The sequence below is a fragment of the Acipenser ruthenus genome, chromosome 4 (genome assembly GCF_902713425.1).
Source record: "Acipenser ruthenus chromosome 4, fAciRut3.2 maternal haplotype, whole genome shotgun sequence".
Classification (NCBI taxonomy): domain Eukaryota; kingdom Metazoa; phylum Chordata; class Actinopteri; order Acipenseriformes; family Acipenseridae; genus Acipenser; species Acipenser ruthenus.
The window spans coordinates 72,542,801-72,567,474 of NC_081192.1; the positions used below are offsets into that span (position 1 = coordinate 72,542,801).

Sequence of the window (24,674 nt, forward strand, 5' to 3'; positions counted from 1 at the left end):
AGTAGCTACACAATATTGCAATATACCGTATAAAGATCGTTATGTTTTCATGCTGACCAGTTCCCCATCAAATGTCAAAGCATGCTTCCCGACCATATTAAATTGCTTAAGTTCAATGTCAAACTTTATTACAAAGAAAACAAAGTTTTATCATCAACACAAATCACCGAGGCACAGAAAGGGTAGTCTCAGTTGCAGCAATCACATTTGCTCACATTTGCACTGATCTTCTGTCCTGTTCTTCTGCAGATTAGTGAGTCTCTCCTTCTCTACTGAGAGTAACGGCAATTCAGAAAGCTCTGTTTGACCAGTCCGGTTACAACTGAATGTCTGTATTCGCTTTAGTGCAGAAACAGAACACTCCAATGATACTGTCGTGGCAGGTATAGTTAACACCAGTTGTATTAACTTTGTGGCTTCAGTTAAAGTTTGTAGCAAGCCGTGCTGAAATGTGAAGTTCAGTAACTCCCCAGGCAATTTGTCATCACCTGGAAGTTGGTTACTTCTTCCTGGTTCCTTATTCACGGTATAGTTGACAAAGCAGTGTGTCCTTTTTATGTGTGTTTTAATTCATTTACACATCTTGCTCAATTAATATATTGCTACTATTTAAAAAAATAATCGCACCACCTTCTTCAAAAACCACCCCCAGAAAATATCAATAACAAATCTGTATCATCAGCATAGCGGTACCCTATATTACCCGCTTGTTTTGCCCCATTTACCCCATTGGACACTTTGCTCACTAAATATCGAGGTATCCCTACATAGTTTATCACCCCCTCTTTGCAAAATCACTAAAGATTTTAGTGAGCAAGCCGTTCCCCACGAGCAGCAGCACTCCAAAGTGTAGCCCATTATAACCAATACAGAACGCACAGGGGCACGTCTTTTGATGCCCCATTTACCCTCCTTAGACACCTTGCTCACTAAATATAGAGGTATCCTTCGATAGGGTATCGTCCCCACTTTGCAAAAACACTAAAGATTTTAGTGAGCAAGCCGTACCCCACAAGCAGCAGCACTCTAAATTGTAGCCCTTTATAATCAATACAAGCGTGGAGGGACGGGGGGGAGCATAGTAAGAGATAAGTGCAGCCAGGTAGGGTGGGTCGAGACCATGGAGGGATTTATAGACTACAGTAAGGAATTTGAATACGCAGCAATAGTAAACAGCGAGCCAGTGTAGCTGAAGGAGAAGAGGGGAGGTATGAGAGAAATGGGGGAGGTTGAATATGATACGGGCAGAGGCGTTTTGAATTTGCTGTAGTGGTGTGAAGGAGTAGGAGGGAAGGCCAATGAGGAGGGAGTTGCAGTAATTCAATTTGCATTAATTGGATAACATGCCAACTTGGATTCCTATGCATTTTTATTGGTTGCACTTTGGAGTGCTGCTGCTTGCGGGGTATGTCTTGCTTACTAAAATCTTTAGTGTTTTTGCAGAGAGGGGGTGATGACCTGTGTAGGGATACCTCGATATATAGTGAGTAAGGCCTCAATATAATTGGTGAGGTAGCTGTTGCTGGTATTGAGAGAGGATTGGAATAAGTATAAAAACAAAACTCGTCCTGCTGCCTTTAGCCCAACGTAAGTAAACACGTGTTTTGTTATCCATCGAAGTAAGCAATAATGAAAATAGACAAATAGTTATAACTTACACAGCGTGTTAATAAAATGCATTATTATTATTATTATTATTATTATTATTATTATTATTATTATTATTATTATTATTATTATTATTATTATCATCTTACCCACGGTCTCCCAATATCTCACCGCCAATATCTCCACTGGCAAAGTGATTGGCAATATCACAATTTGCCCAAATTAAACTGCCGTTTGTACTCACAGGGTATCGAATGACAGCATCTAACACAGACATTTTGGCATCTGAGATGGCTTGAATATTAACAGAATTAAAAACATTTCTGCATATGTACAGGTGCTCTTTCACAGCAGGGGACAACATTGGTATGAAATAAATCTATGGCAAATTTCTTGATCTAATAAATCTCACAGATTACAAAGTGCAGCACATGTAAAAAAAAAAAACCTGAATTGTGATGTTATTTTAATATCTATCTATCTATCTATCTATCTATTTATCTATCTATCTATATTACTATTGCAACTCAATGTTAGTTCAGCATGCACAGTAAATCCAAGATGGACTTCTGGGTTAATAATGCAGCAGGGCAGAAGAGCCCTGCATGTAGCTATGTAGCAGGAACCCTGCTTATAAATGTATTATTGTGGGTTTATTTAATGAATGGTTTGTGTGGTAGTATTGTACTATGACTTTAAATATAGATATGAAATATAGTGTATAATTATTGTATTATGTTGCATTATTTTGTTATAGTTAAATGTAGTCTGGCAGAGGCGTGTGGCAATGTGCCCCGCCCCTGTGTGCATTTGTGTGTTATATGTTGTATGCTGCGCGTGTTAATGTTGGTGTATTGTAGTTGGTACACGGGATGTAATGTGGGTAATGAGCACGAGTATTTAAAATGTATAATTGTATTTAGACACGGGGATTGCACTATCACTTCACGTGCATTTAAAGTATTTAATATGTGAGCACGAGGTTGCACATAATTAATTCACGTGCTGGGATTCAAGTGAATAATTAATTGGTAATTGAATCCCAGCACAACAGTATATATCGATGCACGTTTTACTCACTTGGGGTTGGGTGTTCGGTGAGTAGTGAACAGGAGAGAGAGGAGGAGAATTAAAGTTAAAGATAAAAGATAACAATTGCTATTTACGATACTTGCTTGTTTTGACTCACCGTGTTTGTTTGTCTGTCTGTCCACTGTCTGTTCAGTGTTAATTCGGTTTGTTCGTCTATTTATTTTGGCCTCAAGTGCCGTGTCCTGTGTTTTTTAAAACCTTTTTATTTATAATAAACCGGCGCAAGCAAGCACCTTCATCATTTCACCTCATCTGTCCTGTGTGTTATTCATTTCCTGGATCTGACGGCACCACTCAGCCAGCCGTGTGATAAAACGATATTTGCAGCTTGTCTCTTTCAGTCTACATCTCGTGAGAGAGATTGTACAATTTCAAACCAGCCTATAAACTCCAGATTATACGACCTCAATATAAATGAACACAAAGCAGTGCTGAGGAATATAATAAAACAATATTACAAACAGAAAAAAAAACAAAACTTAAAAAATAAACCAAATGAAAAATGGTTTGACACTGAGTATAAAACAACTAGAAAAAACAATTAAGCAAACTATCCAACCAAAAACACAGAGAACCCAACAATCCGGAACTACGCCTCAGGTACTACATTGAAATATTATAAGCACATTCTAAATAAGAGGAATACAGTATGTGTCTAAAAAATGAAGCCAAATTGAGGAAACCATTGACCAAAACTCCTTTTACGAACTATGGAACAAATTAAAGACTTCAAAAACTGACAATGAATTGGCAATCAAAAATAGTAATATTTGGAAAAAAAACTCTACCAGAAATTAGATATAAATTAACTAAATTTTGACCAAAATTCAATCTTAAAAAAACTCAAACAATTGGAAGCAATAATTAAAGAAAACCAGAACCCACTCGATTTCCCAATAACTGTACTGGAGATGAAAGATAAACTCCAAGCCCTCAAGCCCAGGAAAGCCTGTGGGCCCGACTGCATCAACAACAAGATGCTGAAACACAGCAGTCCTGGGCTTTAGGAGGCCCTTCTCAAATTATTCAACTTCATTTTGAGTGTGGGCTGCTTCCCTGACATATGGAACCAAGGTCTTATAACCCCAATTCACAAAAGTGGAAACAAATTAGATCCCAACAGTTACCAAGACATCTGTGTGAGCAGTAACCTGGGGAAGGTGTTCTGCTGTATCATTAACGTCCGAATACTGACCTTTGTTACCGAGCACAGTGTCCTGAGTAAGAGTCAGATTGGCTTTCTACCAAACCACCGCACCTCTGACCATATTTACACCCTTATCAACAAACATGTCCACCACAAAAATAAAGGAAAAGTATTTGCTTGTTTTATAGATTTAAAAAATAGCATTTGACTCGATTTGGCATACAGGTCTATTCCTCTGAATTCTTCTGTCAATGTACACAGAAAGTAAGTGTGGTATTAAAATTGGCAACCAAAGACGTTTTTCACCCAAGGCCGTGGAGTGAGACAGGGCTGCAGGCTGAGCTCAACACTGTTCAACATCTACATTAAGGAGTTGGCCACGATGTTGGAGCAGTCTGCAGCCCCTGGACTCGCTCTACATGACAAAGAAATTAAATACCTGCTCTATGCAGATGACCTGGTCCTGCTGTTACCTACAGAGCAAGGGCTGCAGCAGAGCCTGGCACTACTAGAGCAGTACTGTCAGAAATGGGCACTGACAAGACTAAAGTTATGTTATTCCAGAAGAAAGCCAGATCTCAGGGAAAAAGGTACCGCTTCACCCTGGGCAACACCACCTTAGAGCATAGCACCAGTTACCTGGGTCTGAAAATCAGTGTGTCAGGGAGTTTCAACCTGGCTATAAATGCATTAAAAGACAAAGTAAGCAGAGCTTTTTATGGCATAAATTAAACCACCAATAAAAATTTGGCTAAAAAATGTTGACAGCGTCATTCAGCCACTTCTTCTACATGGTAATGAAGTTTGGGGTCCCTTTATGAACCCTGATTACAACAGATGTGATCAAAGCCCAACACAAAATTTATATGTACAATTCTGCAAAAACCTACTACAGGTTCACATGAGTGCAGCTAACAGTGCTTGCAGGGCTGAACTGGGTCGGTGCCCCTTACTCCACTCCATACAGAAATGAGCACTGAAGTGAGCGTCCAACAAAACTCCCAGCAGCAAAAATGAGAAAAATCTAATTAAATCACATAATAAACTGGAATGCTATTCGATCCTAAAAAAGAGTTTACCCTGGCAGAATATCTTGTCAGAGTCAAAAATACAAAACAAAGGCAGATCCTGACCAAGTACTCAATAACCACAGCATGGCCATTGAAACTGGCCGACATAAAAAATCCTGGCTAGCCAAAGAAAATAGGCTGTGCTGTCACTGTGATATGGGAGAGGTCGAAACAGAGATCCACTTCCTGTTACACTGACCCCAATACAAACAAACCAGGGACATGTTCTTCCCAAAATTGGCCAATCAGGTCACAGAATTCCCTTTACTCTCTTACATGGAGAAAATATCAATCCTGTTAGGAGAAGAGCAGCAGACAGCAATGCTCGCTGCCCAGTATGTAACCACCTGCCACAACCTGAGAGAAACAGTCTAGACACTCTGCACAGGAACCAGACATTACTGTTCATGATTGGTATTATAAATATGGAAAGGCGTGGGGGGTGGTAATGAGGGTGGGTGTATAGAGGGAGGGAGGGGCAAAAGGAAGTGGGGAACAGGGGGGTTATCTGTTTGTATTTTGTCTCTGTTGATGTTTGTTATTTAAGTGCTTTGGCAAACCTAATTTTATTTTGTCATGCCAAAAAAGCTTTTTTTTAATTTGAATTTGAGAGTGAGAGAGCGAGATAGAGAAAAAGAAGATAACAAATGAAATAAAATAAAAATACTACAGTTGCTACGTGTGCTGAAAGGACCAGCATGGTACTTGTTTTGGGTGGATAGTTGTATGAGCGGCAGGGTATGTCCTAAAACAGGATTTGCGTTGCAAAATTGCTACTTGCGGTTGCTGTCTGGCTGGCGCAAATTTCAATCAAAATCGCCGATGTCGCAGCCCTGTGAAAGTTTTATGAAACCCACATTTTAATCTGTGAGGTGCCTGCGACTGCGATTCAGCGCAAATCACTTTTTTGAAACGGGCCCCAGGTTATATATAAATACCATACATGGTAGAGAAAAGCAGCTTGGGAGGCAGCTTTTGTTGGGCCTATTAAGTGGAAAAATATTATCAATCTTGTTTTTGCAGACAATTACACAGAAGCAAAACCTAAAAATATATAAATGAGAATCTGTAACAGCAGTGCATCACACAACATGGCTCGTTACATTAGCCTACTATCTAAAGAATCCAAGAATTGTTCTGAGTAGCCCAAGTAAACTTATTTTTACTATTTAAGCTGCTATGATTACATTTTAGCAGTGCAGTTCTACATATCAAATACAAAACAAATATGCATTTACAGGACTCGAATATTGCGATGGCCATGCGCCATTGCCGTGGGTGCCCTTCTCAATTGCCTCAAATCATTTGAAATGTATGCATTTAACAGATATAGGAATATTCATGTTTCAGAAATGTCAAGGTTTTTTTTAAAAACACGTCTTACAAAATAAACTCATTACACAAAACAGTACATCTTGCACAAAACCTTTACCAAAGTATTTTTTACTTTTTTACTTAAGGTTTGACATTTTTGCTATCCAATAGCTTCCGCGTATTAAGTGGAAACATATTATCAATCTTGCTTTCGCAGACAATTCTCTCTCTCTCTCTCTCTCACTCTCTCTCTCTCTCTCTCTCTCTCTCTCTCTCTCTCTCTATATATATATATATATATATATATATATATGTATATATATATATATATATATATATATATATATAATCTGTCAAAACGACTAGGCAAGCAGTGCCTACTGCACGCCGCAGTTATTGCGTACAGGCTGCAAAAACATGTGTTCTCCTCTATATCGTGTTTCTTCTTTTTAAAGTTCATTTTAATTAAACACTTTATCTTGCAGTTTTCATTTATTTGCTGCCATATTGTGATCTGAGCTCCTGCATCAGACTTCCCTAATTACCCCTGGTAGTCTCTTCATATGGGATGATTAACAGAACGGGACATTTATTAAGGCCATCATTACGGATCTGCCATTTAAATCCCCTTTGGACCACTGCACAAATCACCTTAATTCTTTTCTTGAATTCTCTATAATGTCCTGTTGTCACCTGTAGTTACTGCAAAGACAGAGTGACCCAATTAACCTGAGATCATAACAGCTAGTCTGGTGAGTAACACAAAAGAGTGTACAGTAGATGGAGCCACTGAACTCGATTAATTGAATCACATTTTTGTCCATTCCATGTTAACTAGTGGATTGCATATCTTAGTAAGCTAATGTAATGAGCCGTGTTGTGTGATGCACTGCTGTTACAGATTCTCATCCATGTCAGAGAGATGAAGTTTAAAGCTCTATAACCACATATTTAACGAAGACAACCCTGGTTCTTCTGCAGAGTGGTTAAAATGCTTTCTTACTGTGTAAATGTGTAGCTGAGTTGGATAATGAAGCCTCTTATACATTGCCACTGTAATTCATGCCAGAATTGTAAAACAATAAGGCCGGTCTTTTCATCCTTTTTCAGTCTGAGATTAGAGACGAGATGTGTAAACGGCTTCTGAATATGCTCTGCATTCCCGAAGCTGCTTTTCTGGTTTCTTTGTCCCGCTGTGTATCACTGTTCAAAGGCGATCTTTCAGCTGCTGGTTTAAGTGTAGTATGACTGGACTGATGATCAATTCATCACTCAGACTCTCTTCCTTGGGATTCCCCTGCACAACTTGTTTTACAGATTTACAGCCGGTCTTGCAGGTCGTGCACATAGTCAGGGCCCACTAGAGCGGGGTCGTCCTCTGCTTCAGGCAGTCGGCCAAAGAGTAGATCCACGGGGCTACATCTCTCCCTCCCGAACATCAAAGCTGCCGGAGTGCACCCTGTGGACTCCTGGGTAGCCGTCCGGTAGGCGAAGATGGCCAGTTGCATCCAGATATTTAATAAAAGTTGTAAGTTGCTAATGGATCTCAACATCATACTATAAAGTGCATTTTTAACTCTGTGATTTCGTCCAGGGCCTCATCGATGCGGGGGAGCATGTAGGTGGCCTTCTTCGTGACCACATTAGATGACACATCAACATTAGATGACACAAAACCAGAGGCTGCCGTCTTTCTTCGCCGAGAGCACTATGGGAGCCACCCAGGGGATTTCGGATGGCTCGATCACCCCATCGGCAGCCATCTCCCAGATGATGCCCTAGGGCATGGCACTGTACCCCACCAATCATGCAGGGCACATGAATGTGGCTAGCCTGGCTGACTATCATGGTGTCTTCGTTAGTCGCGGGAGTAAGCTGTACATCACGGGCCGGCCTCCACTTCCCTAGGCCAACCCGTGATCTTTTGCTGCCCCACATTTCCAGCACATGCGGTGGTCGAACGGGGTCCCTGGCATCAGGCTTGTTGGCCGACCCTGGCAAACAGCCACACTGTCTACTTCTGTGGGCACTTTGGGGGTGGCCTGCACAACTGTGTGCCCGTCTCTACCGCTGCCTGTCTATGAATGGGGGAGAGCGGTCTGGGCCGGTATGAAGATCTGTTCTAAACGGCGCACCTCCTGTATAGCCTTCCCTAATGTCTTCTGCTCCACTAAAAGGATGTGCCACTGTAGTTCCCCTGGTGTTTTCACCCAAATAAATGCATCCCTCCCTATCTTGTCCCTAGCTTCGTTGGACAGTTCTGGGTATGCCTTCTGTATTAACATGATTACATCATTGCCCAGTGCCCCCAGTACTCACCCAGTCGTCTCCATCGCTCCTTCAGCCGCTGCTGCCAGAGTGATGTATTTGGTCCTCTCCCCCGTCGGTAGAGTTAAGATGCAGCTCTGCGCAGAGATCAACTGGCCTCCCTTCTCGGCCTCCGACCACTGGTTCACTAGTGCAAACGCTTCAAACACGCTCTGCAAAGCCTTACAGTTGCCCCGTCCATCAAACCAGTTTGTTTTGATGCGCAGAGATGATGTCACCACTGCACTCTGCATGGTCATTGTTGGCCACACCTCCTTTTCTGCCATCCCCGGCCTCGCGTAGGGAGACCCCGCACCTCAGATCCAGTGCCCACAGGATCTCTTCAATCTGGCACCAGGCCTCCTCGCACTGTCGGCGGACCAAGTGCTCAAACTCACCCGTCCAGCAGTTCTTCAACCTCCGCGGCCCCCGTCGCTCCTGTCCGGACTTGCCACTGCCACACTGGCTCCCCCCCTCATTGTCTGGCTGTGGTGGTCGCATTCGCTAGCTTTTTTAACCATTTCATCTCCATCCCACTTTTTCTGACACCAATGTAGCTTTCTCGGGTTCTTGGGATAAAGATGAGACTGAGGCTGTGATGGAGTTGAAGGCTCAAGCCGTTTATTTTTAATACAAATAATCAATAAAATAAAATCATAGAGTAAGGCAAGGGAACTGGGAGTCGAAAATGAAAATAAAATGATTAATCGTATTTATCTTTCTTTACCCTACCCCTTTTTCACACTCTATCTCCCCATAACACACCCTTCTCTCTTACTCTTGCCTCCCCCAATCTCCCGGTCTTTTCCACGCACCCTTATATCACCGTGCTCTCCCCGCCCCCATGTCTTTCGCACCATTCCTGCAACCCAGTTCCCCTACACAAACATCCACACACAAAGCAATCCCTGCACGCACACACCACCATGCAAACCCTGCACGCACACACCACCATGCAAACCCTGCACGCACAAACACACCATCTACACTATTCTGATTCACCCCCTCACCCTAGGATCGCTACAATATTGTGTTGAAAAGCCTTCAAGCTTTAGAGGAAGTCATTTATAATGTTGTGTTGTGTCAGTGAAACAATGCTATTTATGCTTTTGGTTAATATTTTCTTGTGTTCAAATTCAGTTGTGTTCAGAGGTAGACAGGTAGATAGATAAAATAAATAATTGTTTTGTGATAGTATACCAATGTTTCGATTTCACAGCTGCTGGTTACAATAACAGTACATGCTCTTAGAGTGTATTTTTCTGTATTGGTTTCTCTTCATAAAGGTGTCATTTAAGAAATGTCCAATTTGTTTATTTTAAGCTTGCACAGATGAAAAATAACAGTTATATTGACAATATTAGCAACATCACTATATCTAGCTACGGTATGTGGAAAATACTTTAGAGCAGAAACATTATTTAGGCACATAAATAAGCAGGTGCCAATCAGATTAATTGAAAGTTGCAAATAATTGTTGATGAATTGACACAGCAAACATTAAATAATGACTAAAAAGCAATGCAGAATTCACACAGAATACAATGAGAGTAGCATCTACAGCAGTATGCAGCATGCTGAGGTGAAAGCCCTGGTGATTGTGCAGCAACTGTGCCTGGTGGGTCCGCGACCTGGGAACTCGAGGCAGTGTTCCTCCCTCTCTGGCACTTGGGGCGGTGGCTCTTCCCTCTCTGGCACTCGGAGCTGCGGCTCCTCCCTCTCCAGTACTCAGGGTGGCAGCTCGTCCCTCTCTGGCACTCGGAGTGGCGGCTCTTCCTTCTCTGGCACTCGGGGCGACGGCTCCTCCCTCTCTGGCACTCAGGCCGGCTGTTCCTCTCTCTCTCTGGCTCTAGGGGTGGCAACTCCCCCTTCGCTGGATCTCGGTATGGCAGTTCTGTCTGCAACTGCACCTTCTGTTTCTTGCAGCATGCCACTGTGTGCACGAACTCCCCGCAGGCGAAACACCAGCTTTGGTCCTCCAGGTTACTGAGGAAGTCCTCTAGTTCGCCAAACAAGGAAGGGGTCATCTCAAACTTCTTGCTTTGGAGCACAACCCTGGCCTACCTTCAGTCAGGAAGCGCATAGCAGGGTGACAGACAGAGGAGCTGTATACCAGAGTGGTTGGAAGAGTTGACAAAAAAAAACAGCTAAAAACCTTGGAGTCACCCTGGACCCCTGCCTCTCTTATTCCCAGCACATCTCCACTCTGGCACGCACTTGCCGATTCTTCCTGAGCAACATCCGAAGAATCCGACCCTTCCTCACCAACTATGCTACCCAGCTCCTGGTCCAGGCCCTGGTACTCTCCCGCCTAGACTACTGCAACTCCCTCCTGGCTGGCCTCCCTGCGTCCGCCACCCGTCCGCTCCAGCTCATCCAGAACTCTGCTGCCCGCCTGGTGTTCTCTCTGCCTCGCTTCGCCCATGCTACTCCACTACTCCGCTCGCTCCACTGGCTCCCGATCACCGCTCGCATCCAGTTCAAGACTCTTGTACTAGCCTACAGATGCCTTGACCAGACTGCACCCAGCTACCTCCAGACCCTCATCTCTCCCTACACCCCCACTCGACCTCTCCGCTCCGCCTGCACTAGAAGACTAGCTCTACCTCCGCTACGCTCCCCTGTCTCCAGAGCCCGCTCCTTCTCCACCCTTGCTCCGCAGTGGTGGAATGACCTTCCTACAGATGTCAGGACTGCCCAGTCCCTGACCACATTCCGGCGCCTCCTTAAGACTCACCTCTTCAAACAGCACCTGTAGAACTCCTCTGTTTGTATCCTGGGTCACTATCACCCTTCATGTAAATGTGCTTTATTCTGCTCTTATCTGCCCCCTATTTTACTGCATTTAATCCTGTACTTCAGAATACTGTAATCTGCCAAGTGTTTAACCTGTAGTACTTTGTATTTAATCATATCCTGATGTAACTATCACTATTATCTGCTGTATTATTGAATTGTGGTTTGTCACACTTGAACAAAAGTTATTGTATTTCTTGCTCTTATTGTATTACTTGTATTGTAACACTTGAAATATATTTGCTTACGAAGTCGCCCTGGATAAGGGCGTCTGCTAAGAAATAAATAATAATAATAATAATGATCACAGCAGGAGCTGCAACAAAGAAAGATTTTAATAAAGAGAAAATACATTCTGTAGCGTTAATGGAGTAGTGTAGTTATTCCATGAATGAGGATGGTCTGTTGTTGTAAAAAATAAAAAATTCAGCAGCATTGAGTACGAAAAATATATCTGATGCTAGATCTCCCAACACCATATAATTAAAATGATCCACACATTTATGTAAGGTTAGCAATTGTTTTAGGACAGTGTAAATAACATGCTGTAACATGTTGTCTAAGTGCATACTATGGTTTTACACTGTCATTACTGACATAAAAGTGGAATATGTATTTATTTATTCTAAAAACTGCATTTTTCCAAGATAATTACTCTATCAGACTCATTTTCAGCGTGATCTCCGGTTTTGTTCTTAATCCTCTTAGAATCTATATACAAGCATTAGAACCTATATTTTCTGTGGTACTGTTTCTTGTAATGCAGCAGAGATTGTACTGAACAGGGACACAGGAAGTTCTGCCCAAGATGGGCAAATGGATTCCAGCACAGTCGGTCTGCACAAGAGCAGACAGAACCATTTCCTCTGAATATCTGACCTTGCATCAGTAACTTCCGTGCCCTTATCCCATATGTTGTATTGTGCAGAAAATAAATAAGATCAATCTACTCCCACATAACACTGAAACTTACTGAAAGATTCAGTGACACGCTGAACTTCATGATCAGATATTCTACCCTATAGACCTCGTTGAAGATTCTTCAATGTGTGTCTCAGCCAAATATTCCCCAGCCTGTCATTAGATGTTTTTTGGAAACTTGCTTTCTAATTAGTACTAAATTCACTTGAAAAGGTGAGCTGTGAGTGTAAGAGAAAAATAAGCTTATATACATACTTAACAGTCTCCCTTTGCTCTCTGCTGCAGAGAAAGAGAAGGAGGCTCTTATACTCTCTGACAGCCCCCCTCTGCTCTGAGCTGGTGGAGCAATGAAATAGAAAGATGCTCATACTCTCTGAACATCCTCCATCTGCTTTCTGCTGGTGCTGCAGAGAAAGAGAAAGGAAGACTATTCTCTATTGCTAGCAAGTTTCAGTCATGTTGGAAGGTACAGTATTTCCATATCCAAGACTGCACAATGTACTGTTGATTCACCAGGAACATTCTTAAAAGCATAGACCACCTGGGTGATGTATTAATCTCCTAATTAACTTGACTAAATATTAAAAAATGGTGGTATGTTTTAGGCAGGGAATAATAAGATCTTCTGATGTTTAAGTGAACAAAACATTATGTGCTTTATGAAAATGAACTGCGGAAGATTTCCATTTCACAGAAACAAAATAAGGAAGGTGATCTTTGAAGAATGATCACGCATACCTCCAGAAGAATTTTAAAATCGTGAGACTTGAAGTCCCCTAACAGTGTTCTCATTCTTGCTATCTTCTAGTTTGTACCACAGATGTGTGCTTATTTTTAGTTTTATTTATTCAGTATCTTAGTCTTTCTTGTTGAGTACATGTGCTTGAACGTGTTCGGTTAAGAGCAAGAAGCAGGTTTTAGGCGTAGGTTGACTAAATCCTTATCATGAAAAAAAAGATAAAGTCCTTAAAAGTCCTCAGCTCAAAATATGAACTGATTTTCAAAAGACTCAATTTTGACTAGCCTATTTAGAATTTGATTAACTATCTAGATGTTTAATAATAGTTGTAAGTTGCTAATGGATCTCAACATCATACTACAAAGTGCTTTTTTAACTCTCTCTGTTTTCTGAATAATAATGTCTTGTACAACCATTTCACATTCAAGCACAACCACTCCAAATCCTCAGCCCCAAAATAATACCATTAGACAAGCACAATATGCATATATTAAAACTAGAAATAGTAAAGAGGAAAACAATCTGAATTGCCATTTTATTAAACTTGCCTGGAGTACTGTCGGAGGTCACATGTCATCCTATCTTCTCTGTAGATGGAATATCCTTGTGCAGTTCCTTATATGTTTACCACAGTAAACGTACACAGTAATTTGGTAATACTGTGCATGTACCATAGTTTATCATGATTTGCCATGTGTTTTTTTTTTTTTTTAATATTCATTACTATACCTCTGGGCTTTACAAAACTTACCCATGCTTTACCATGCTTTAACTATGTGTCACAGTTAGTAGGCTGGGCATGAACCAGCTACATCGCACACTGTAAGCAAGCATCTTAACCACTAAAAGAGACGGGCTTGTTTGCATTCGTGCTTATAGTGCTTTTAACCTCATTTCATCTCACCGACGGGACAGAATTTTGAATGTTACATTTTTCTCTGCTTTTACTATGGGAAACTTGTTAGGGTTAGTAACTGTGAAGATGGTTCATATGACCCAAGTTTTGAATTACAGTGACTGGATGCACTCTCCCAGAGGGTATACTGCCCTCAACGTGTAAACACTATTGGTTACTTTCTGATCTGAGTGTATCTTTTCCCTTGCCATCTGATAAGACAACCAACCTTAATTAACATATTCTCGTCGAAATTGTTATTTTGTTGGAACCCAAAACACAATCTATTTTCAATATAAAACAAAGCATACTTTAATAAAACATATTTTTAATGGAGTTTTTTGAATAACTGTAGTTTCTATGGTCTCTAGACCGTGAAGTGGAGCTGATTCAGGAAACACATGGAATGATATTACAGGAACCATCTCCTTTCCTGCTCAGACATTGGCTTGGTGTTTAAGGATTTTACCCTTGAATCACTACCAGCATGGGACCAAAAACATCTGGCTTCATACCACAAACTACACTGGTACTTTAAAGCATTGTTAAGACTATTAAACTTGTGTCTTTTTACTAAGGTATTGTAAGGAGGCATAGAGCTTTTTTTGAGGGGGGGGGGATTAGCTTGAAAATGATGTATGGTTGGTAGCAGGGTGGAAACTTATGTACTTGGGATGTAATTCACTTAATATCCTGGTTGAATTAGACCAGATAATTGCACATCACCACTCAGACTCCTTTATTGTAACTCTCTTGCTGCAGAAGAAGTGACCCAAGGAACACAGCTGTCTCGACAGTGGAGCTTAGACACTATAGCCTTAAAACTGAAAATAAAGATATGTCCCATAGCTGTCGAGGGAAGTAGGAATGGAGAGTAAACAAGACTTGACATCTCCTTGTGTAATGGTCTGAACAGAGTGTCAGCAAATCACACGGAATACATCCTTTGTTCCAAATAGCTGGACAGTACTGTAGCTGCTTTAGGAGAGGGGTGTGGTATAGTCTCTTCATGGTCAAGGCTGGCCGGCGGCAGAAATAGTGGACACAGAAGTGGATGACTGCATTTCAGCGCTTCTTCAACACTTTTATTAAATAACAGAACAAGCAAAATTTGGATTTGTTTGGTTTAATCCACCAAACAAATCCAAATCCAAAACACAACCCAAGCACAACTATCCCGGTGCATAAACAAGGAGCACAACCTGCTGCTCCCAGTCTTCTCCCTAAACTAATCTCTCCTTGAACAAAAGAGCTGGTTCTTCCTTTAAAGCATGTGGCTTGGCTTAATAGATCCTCAATTAATCAATTAAGCTCTAACCACTTAAAACTATGTCTACTTTATTCACACAATCCAAAGAAAAACCCACTATCTACACATGCGGGGCTTTTGTACGGAAGCGTCCTAGTGCCAATGAAAAAAAAAATGAAAAAAAAAATGAAAAAAAAATCTCCTAGCTAGGAGAAAAAAAGTCCTGCGTAGGACTTTTTATCTCCTAGCTATGAGAAAAAAAAAGTCATAGCTAGGAGATAAAAGTCCTACGTAGGGGGGATGGGGTAAAAACCGGAACGAGCCGGAACGGCCCGGAACGGTACTTTAATGAATTCAGTTGCTTTAAAAAACAGCATACAAAGTTACACACATGTGAGAAGAATATTTTAACAATCAGAACCGATTAGTAACGCGCTGTCATTAACCCGTTCCGGGCCAGAACTCTCTTTTTATCACCAAAAACCTCCCGGAAACACTGGGTTCGACGAAAATTATACACACAATACAACTAAGTGAGGACCTCATAACACTATTGAGAAAACCCACTGAACCGACCTTTAACTGCCCATTCCGGGTAATAAAACAGTGTATTTATTTTGTTTGTATATAATCTTTTCTCTCTCTCTCTCTCTCTCTCTCTCTCTCTCTCTCTCTCTCTCTCTCTGTTTAGAATTGCTGGTAGCCCCTAACTGTAACAGTTATATGTGATTAAAAAATAAAAATAACACGTACATATAGCTGCAACAGTAAAACAACATTTATTTTTTGCACAATTTTTTTGTTCTTCTTACTTACAATGATAAAAAAAAGTATTTAAATGTATTTAACATATTCATATATGTACATAGGCTATATTTGATACAAAATGGATACAATGCAATTCAGTGCAAAGGCAAGCAAACACACTATCTTACAATTAGGTAGTTTACAACATGTAAGGAAAAACGAGCAAACAAAGCAAAACAGTTTGGATTTTAATATTACGCAGGGTGACTTCAAATACAGAAACCTTGATGCATTCTCCATTTTCTTCTTCAAAAAAATTAATTCGTTTTTACATTGTGTGTCATATGCATAAATAAATAAATAAAATAAACAGGATAAACAAACTAACATGTTTGTGTTTAATTTGGGAACCTACTGTCTGAATACGAGAGAGAAATGAAACAATGTATTCTTGCTCTAAATTAGTTGCTGCTATATTAAACTATGTAGCATTGTAATGCCTGAGAAAGCACGACTGAACCCTTGAAACAATGTATCGAATTGAAGTATTTGGCTGAAACGCTGTAACTAACAGGTAGCACTAGTTTGTGCAATATGAGAATTGAAACGAAATTGGGTTTTAAATAAATTTGACTATTTTACATCCCTGGTATTTTTATTGTGCATTTGTGTTGTACTTGGTCAAGACCTTATCCTCTGGCCCACATGAAAGAACCTGGTGCTAACAACCTCAACTCTTTAACTCAATCAGATTAATGAGAGAGAGAGAGAGAGAGAGAGAGAGAGAGAGAGAGAGAGAGAGAGAGAGAGAGAGAGAGAGAGAGAGAGAGAGAGAATAAATACACTGTTTTATTACCCGGAACGGTCAGTTAAAAGGTCGGTTCGGTGGGTTTTCGCAATAGTGTTATGAGGTCCTCACTTAGTTGTATTGTGTGTATAATTTTCGTCGAACCCAGTGTTCCGGGAGGTTTTTGGTGATAAAAAGAGAGTTCTGGCCCGCAACGGGTTAATGACAGCGCGTTACTAATCGGTTCTGATTGTTAAAATATTCTCCTCACGTGTGTGTAACTTTGTATGCTCTTTTTTAAAGCAACTGAATTCATTAAAGTGCCGTTCCGGCTCGTTCCGGTTTTTACCCCATCCCTTCTACGTAGGACTTTTATCTCCTATCTATTACTTTTTTTTTTCTCATAGCTATGAGATAAAAAGTCTTACGTAGGACTTTTTTTCTCCTAGCTAGGAGATTTTTTTTTCATTTTTTTTTTCATTGGCACTAGGACGCTTCTGTACTTTTGCCCTGTCACAGAGGTGTTGTGACTTTGATCAGCAAAGCAGGAATGTTTGGCAAGATGCAAAGTCATGCAAGTGAAATATTAGTGAAATCAAGTAAAATCACACAATAAACTGAATTTGCTACTGACATGCAACACTGTTTGATAAATGTCCCAGGACAATATTCTTCAATGGAACATCCTTCCTCCTACAGTTGTCTAAACTAATTTTATTCCACTTGATTATGCAACAGAGCTTGCTTTTAAGTTTGATGGTAATATCTTTGTTTTTGAACTGCAAGGTTTGAGGTTTGCATCCTACCCTTGACTTTTCATTCAGTTCAATGGGCTGAGATGATGGTTCATTCCTATTGGAAGAAATCCTAACCTCTGTGTCTGAACCAGGTAATTAAATATGTGAGTTGTTTATGTTATTATAAGCATGCTGGCCGGGGAGACGTGATTCTCTAAAGTTGCTCCAGATCCAGAGTGGTTCCGGTTTATGAGCCCAGTGTTGAAACAACTAGTCCAGGTGAAAGTGCATTGGTGTTTACACAAGCTTTGATTAGTTAATGATACTGAAATTAGCATAAGACACGTACTTACTTGCCAACTACAATAACAAGAACAACATTTTAAACCTTGGAAGTCGCAACAAATTTTCACCCTGAAACATATGGTTTGTGGTTCACGTCTAGCCGTTGTCTTTCCATTAATTTCAAATTGACATTCAATTTATTTCACAATGTAGCATCGTTGCATCCACTGTACAATAAAGCATTGCTCTTTGTGGATTGCATTTCTGCAACACTGTTTAGTGCAGAACATTTTTAATGCCAGCACGTAGCTTAAAGAACATAAAGTTTTGACAAGTACTGTTTCTGGCACAAAAAGTGGGGGACTGAATGCAAACTGAGTACCTTATGCCTGCCAGCCAAGTCAGGCATGTCCAGATGAGCAGTTATATACCGTACCGGAAGTATTGCCTTACATGTAATCCCACCATTACTCTACAGAGATCACTGTCACACAAACTCTTGCTCTGTCTCTTTAAATGGATCTCTGGTGCAGTATAATAATCATGTAAACTTGCCAATAAATATGCAGAATATACTAAAATGGAAATAATGTAGATCATTTTTTGTATACATTTTTTTTTGTAAACATTTTTTCCAATGCAACACTTCACAGTATCTATTAATAATTTATTGAGCAGTGTGGTGAATTTAGATGTATTCCTGCATCATGCAGTGAATATTATGACCAGCGTTTGCAAACTGCAATGAGGTAAAAACAAAACTAATGTTCTAATTAAACGAATCTATGTACTAAGGCATAGTTGTCATTATTTAAAAACCGTTCAAAACTGTAAATTGCTGTACACATTTACCAAAATAAACTTTTATCAGGGAACTGTGGTTTAAAAGTCAGATTGTAGGTTAATAAATCATGTATGTGATAAAATAATGTTGGTCTGTGGAGATACAAAATATAAAGAATTTAGATACTGCACTGGCCTATTGTGCTCAAAGAATAATAATTTTCTTCAAACTTGAATTAAAACATCTTTATAAAAAGACACGCAAGATGACCCTCCAGGCATTCATATTCGACAGGTCAATAATAACACATTTCCAGTGGGTGGGTTTTTACTACAAATAGCCCAAAAGATCAAAGCACTGTAAGAAGAAAGGGAATATGCAGTCCTATTTCCAGATGGCAGTTGTCAGCCTTACAGTAAATTAAAATAAATAAGTCCCTTGTCTGTTATACATTCAGATACTGTTTAAAATAATATTGTACAAACTAAATATTTGCAGCATAGTATTAAAGCATACTGTATTTTCTTAAGAAGTATCAGGTGCCAATAATATGCCTTTAGAATAGGTAAACAGCAGTGTGGAGTAGTGTTTAGGGCTCTGGAGTCTTGACCAGAGGGTCGTGGGTTTAATCCCAGATGGGGGGCACTGCTGCTGTACCCTTGAGTAAGGTACTTTATCTAGATTGCTCCAGTAAAAACCCAACTGTATAAATGGGTAATTGTATGTAAAAATAATGTAATTGTATGTACAAATAACGTGATATCTTGTAACAATTGTAAGTCGCCCTGGATAAGGGTGTCTGCTAAGAAATAAATAATAATAATAAACAATAATACTTTAAAGAGAAAATAGTTTTTTTTAACAATATTGAATGTTTGTGGATTGTATATCCACTAAAGTACACAGTATGTCTGCCAAAAAAAATAAAATAAAAAAAAGTTTACTATGCCAATCCCTTATAAGAGTTTACCACAGTAAGCGTGCACTATAATTTGGCAGTTTTCCCTATTATACTACACGGTTACCATGGTTTGCTATGTATTGTTAATGTGCTTTACCATGTGCTTTACAATATTTATCTATGCTTTACCATCTTTTCAATGTACTTTATTGCATGTTGCTATGCTTTTACGATGGAAATCTTGTATAGGTGTTTGTAGAAAGAAGTGGGCTGTGTCTTGCTAGGGTAGCAGTGCCCTTTGGATGTCAAGTAAATCGTCCTGGCAGCTTGGCACAGCACTATGAATTATGGATCGCTAAGATCTGTTGTCATTATAAGTGCTCTCTTTCCCTTCATTAACCCATTGCTTTCCATTTCACTCTCTGTGTCTTTGCCCTGCCAGCCCCCTTCACCTTCCCCAGAGCACAAAACAGATGTTTGGGTTGGGAACGCTTCAAATGACATCCTTGTCATTCTGTAAAAAAACTGCAATTATTACGACTGCAAGAAATATTTTCTTTGGAGCTTGCATGCCATAGATAATTCTTTGAAGGGAATCTGACAGCCATCTAAGAGAGAGGAATATTGAATTAGTTAGGTTTGGTTATTTGCTGTATCCTCCCTTTCTAAAAGTTTTCTATTGTAAAAGCATTATAGTGTTATATAGCATAGTGAAAGCATGGTAAAGCATAATTAAGGCATATAAAAAACAATAAAACATGGCAATCGGTGGTAATCTGTGTTAAATTGCCATGCAGATTTACCATGGTAAACTTTTGAAAAGACTGGAAGGTTAAAACAATGTTAATTCCCAACAAGAAAGGGCTGTTCACAGTGCATGTGAGCTAAATACAACTATGAAACCTATCTAGTCAGTCCATACAGTCTAGAACAGTATCATCCATATCAAACTATTTCATTATTGAAATCAGCTGTTAAATAACTCTTGAGATAAAGCTTTCTGAATTGACACAACACAGCAGGGAACCACCATTTTGAAGGCCACAAAGAAATAAAAAAAATAAGCCTCCTAGTAGCAGGTAGTAACTGCTGAGGGGCAGTGTACATGGCAAAGGAGATTGTGTTAGATACTGTATCAGCTGGGTATCTAATTAAAAAACAGTAAATGTTTGGTCCAGTTTTCAGTTCTTGCTGGTAATCAGCTCACACCAGCAGTTGTTAACATATCCAGAAGGGTAGAGGAGTCCAAAACCCAACTTTTATAGGAGTTATGCACTGACTAGGATGTACTTGAACAACATTTTTGTCAAAGCCATCCTCTTCTTACCTCTCTGCACCAATTGTGTGAAACATTAATAACTGAATAGGTAAACACCTTCTAACACCTTTTGGATTCTATGTCACTTTGAACAAGGATGCGATCAGGGCAAACAATGGTCTAACCTGATATTAGCAGGTTCATACGCAGTTTTAACAGTCTGGAAAAAGTATGGAATTTTGAGAACCCCTTTTCCAGGTCTTGAAAAAGTAATGGAAAATATACATTTTTTGCTAAAGGGTCGGAAACAAAAAACATTGAAATTGATATTTGAAAAAAGTAGCAAAGTAAGACAAATATCTGTCTTTATTTTGATGTCAATATGGCGTAAAAGCAGTAACTGCATTTTAAAACATCTGTTGTGGATAGTGACAATGTAGTGTCAGGTGCATAATGGAATGTGGTTATGAAAAAACAGGTTATTTTTGACATGGTTTATTATAATGTTTTACTGAACAATAATATGTGAAATGATAAAATGTGATGTGACTTTCTAAGCGATTTAGTAAGTGGAAATACTTTAAATTAATACAAACAAAAGCTAGCATGCGGCAGACTGCAACCACCAGCCAAAAAGAAGCTTCTTCAGATTTCCTATAGCTCATCCTAATCTCCTAAGGAAGTATGAATAAGATATATACAAAACCATTTGTCTACAGTATATAAATGTAATTTGTAGACCCAGTGATTTTCCGTTTCAAAATGTATTGTTTTCCGTTTCATATTCATATTACTTTTAGTGTACTTTTACTTTCAAGCTACGTTGTTCAAGTAAATACATTATGTATTGTTGTTTATATTTACCGGATTCTGCCGAGTCAACATCCTGGTTTGAACGATCACCCCACCCCAGCGTTTTTCACTTACAAATGTGTTTTTTCATAATGTGGGTTTGCACTGGACAGCTTTAAAGTTTAATGTTTGTTTTGTGAAAAGATTTGAAATGATAAAACAGTGGACATACAGCAGCAGTTTTGAGTTGTATTTCACCAGTCAATAAATATGTTAACTGCACTTCTTGATTCTTTAGCTTGACTGTGTGCTGTGCTCTACCTTTGAATTTTAAGCATGCCTAATTGTAAACGTAATCAATCTATTGTGGCAAGGTCACTTCTTGACCACCAATAAAGAGACTGCACCACTGTAATGGAATAAGCCACCTGGCGTGTTTATTAATAACAAGTGCGATGACCCACCACCAAAACACTATGTATACAGAAGTTTGTCCTTACTTCCTGGTTTAAGCAAATCCCAGACTTTAGAAATATGGCCAAGGTAACTATCTTCCAGTTCTGTGTCTCACGACCGCCCCTTGCGGCGAGACACAGCTTTGCAGAAGGTAAGTATTGTATTCCAATTTTGTGTGTCACGACTGCCTCTTGTGGTGAGACACAGCTTTGCACAGTGTTGTTTCCAGGACCACACAATGAACAAGTCCCAGACTTTGAAGGTATAGCAAAGGTAATTATTGTTTTCCAGTATCGTGTCTCACAACTGCCCCTGGAGGTGAGACACAGTTTTGTAGAGTGTAGTAGTTTTCAGGACCATCCGATAAGTAAGACCACGACTCCAAGGACTGGCAAAGGTAAGTATTGTATTTCAGTTTTATGTCTCACGACTGCCCCTTGTGGTGAGATGTAATGTTGCAGAGAATATTGTTTTTCAGGCCCACACCGCATGCTTCCTTCTTGGCCAAGCAAGTAAATAACAACACAATTGTATTATTGTTTTATTGAGTCATTGTATTTTCCTTTGATTAATTATGTATTTCAGGGTCCCGAATAATAAAACACTTTTCCAAACAACAATATGCTTTGTATATCATTTGTTTTGTCTTCTGCACAAACACTAATAACCACACATGTTTATCAATTCAAACAATATAAGGGTGAGGTTCAAAGTGGTACTCACATTATTTGCTTTGATAAATTGCTCGGTCCCGTGTTTCTTCCAGTGTGTCCTGATTCAGCGTTTCTCAATCCAGTCCAGGTTTTGCAAGCTTTGTGTTAGACACACCAACACTTACTTCATTAGTACTTCCTGGTTCGCCCCCTACTGAGTCCTGCCAGTTTCCTTATATTCTTAAAGGAGGTGGGACTTCTTGTCTCCCTCCCAATCTCTGTCTGACTCAATCTTATCAATCCACCACAGCCTTCACACAGCCGCGGCCATTAGTGGTGGACAGCCAAAGTACAATTGGCCAAAACAAAAGAAACAATAAGCAAAGTATAAATTAATCACAGTCCGAGGTTTTTAGACCCAACCTTCTATAATTTATATAGCATCCCGCTACCACTTTACCACACCATCAAATGTTAAAATTACTCCCACTGCAATAATGCCTGTAATTTCGCCCCTGCCTGAGTCATCATTTTTAACTGTAATAAAATGTACCAGTTTAAAATTAATGTTTTGGCAAAAGTATTCACATTCTTTTGATATTGCAAATTAGCTTTTTCTTGCTTAACATTGGACTGTATATTTCCTAATCAAATGACTAAAATAACTGTCCTAAAGACAACTCAGGGCTGCATTTTGCTGACCATGATGATGTGCAACTCAAGAATGCCTGCTAATGAGTATATAAAATGACTCTTATTGTCTACTTCTCTAGTGTAAGCCACAGCTACAGCAATATTTTTGAGCATTTTACAGAATTTGTGAATCACCCATGATTGTATCAGCTATTTGTGCTTGGTTATCTTGGGATTATCCCCTAAAAAGTGCCTGGTGCAATCCAGGGGTTGCTGTTTATCATGGTGGGGTATAGGATGATCAAATGAACCCCTTAGCTATTCTAAACAGCCGAGGGAATTGTGTATTCTACAAAACACATCTACAAAGAGATAAAAATGGTCTTGAATTGTTAATTAAATTTAGGATTTTGAAGCTTCCATTTAATATAATCAATAGTAAGAAAGTAAATATAGGTAGTTTAAAAGCCATTTCCACTGATTTAATATAAGTAAAAAAAACGGTCATTAAGTAAATATTTGTTCTTATTGCATGATTTCTAAGCTGTACGCCTCCCTTATCTGATATTGTTGCTTTGCTGCTATAAACTAAACTGGATTTTCTTTAAACCAGTAACCATCAGTCATACTGAAAACTGAATAGTGCTGTATGAGACAAACAAATCATATATGTTCATTTAATCAAAACAGTTTATTACTTTCTGAAACTGAAAATAACAGATTTACTGCACAGTTAATATGTTCTTCTGGGTCGTGTACAAAGAAACATTATTAAATCATGATTGAGAAATGTCATAACAATAATATGTAACAGAGTAAAGGAACCTGAACTAGTAACATCTGCTGAATCTCTGAACAAATACTTCCAATTTACAACTGCTTCACATAAAGCGGTTATTGGTAATTAACTAATTCCACAAATCCTACCTGCAGGCACTTTCATTCACAATAGAAATGTAAAGTTTTGAAAAAAGCTATTTTATAGCAAATCATAAAAAAAAAATGTCTGGTGTGTCAGTTAATATGAAAGCAATTGTTTCGTTAATGACAGGAAAAAAGTGTCAGGACAAATTACATTTTCATATGAAATGACCAAGGAAGTGCAAGTCTACTTGAAAGAGATGTAACCAGGGCTTCCTTCAACCTAGTATGCTACCAGATATAATTTGTGTTATGTGTCTTCAAATACTGCACAAGTAAGATTTTTTTTTTCAATTAGCTATAATCGTTTTGAATAAAAAACGGGTGTTGTTTTCATCTGATGTTGACTTTATATTGACTCCATATTATATTCTCTACCACACATCAACCCATGGTCGATGTCCATAACTTGTACTGTTAATTTCTGGACCCAGGTTGCCCTGCTTTATTCATGATTATTGGTTTTGGTGCCCATTTGTCACAGGCAGTTAGTCCTATCATTATTCTATATGGTGCAGCTTCTTATTATCCAGTCCAACATCAGACTGTACTAAATTAAGCTGCATACATTCTGTTCCTGAC

General features: G+C 39.4%; 1 protein-coding gene across 2 annotated transcripts in view; it reads left to right on the forward strand.

Moving 5' to 3' along the window:
- tsnare1 (T-SNARE Domain Containing 1) overlaps window positions 1-24,674 on the forward strand; it is a 265,495-nt gene that overhangs the window by 177,267 nt on the left and 63,554 nt on the right. The window lies entirely within an intron of this gene.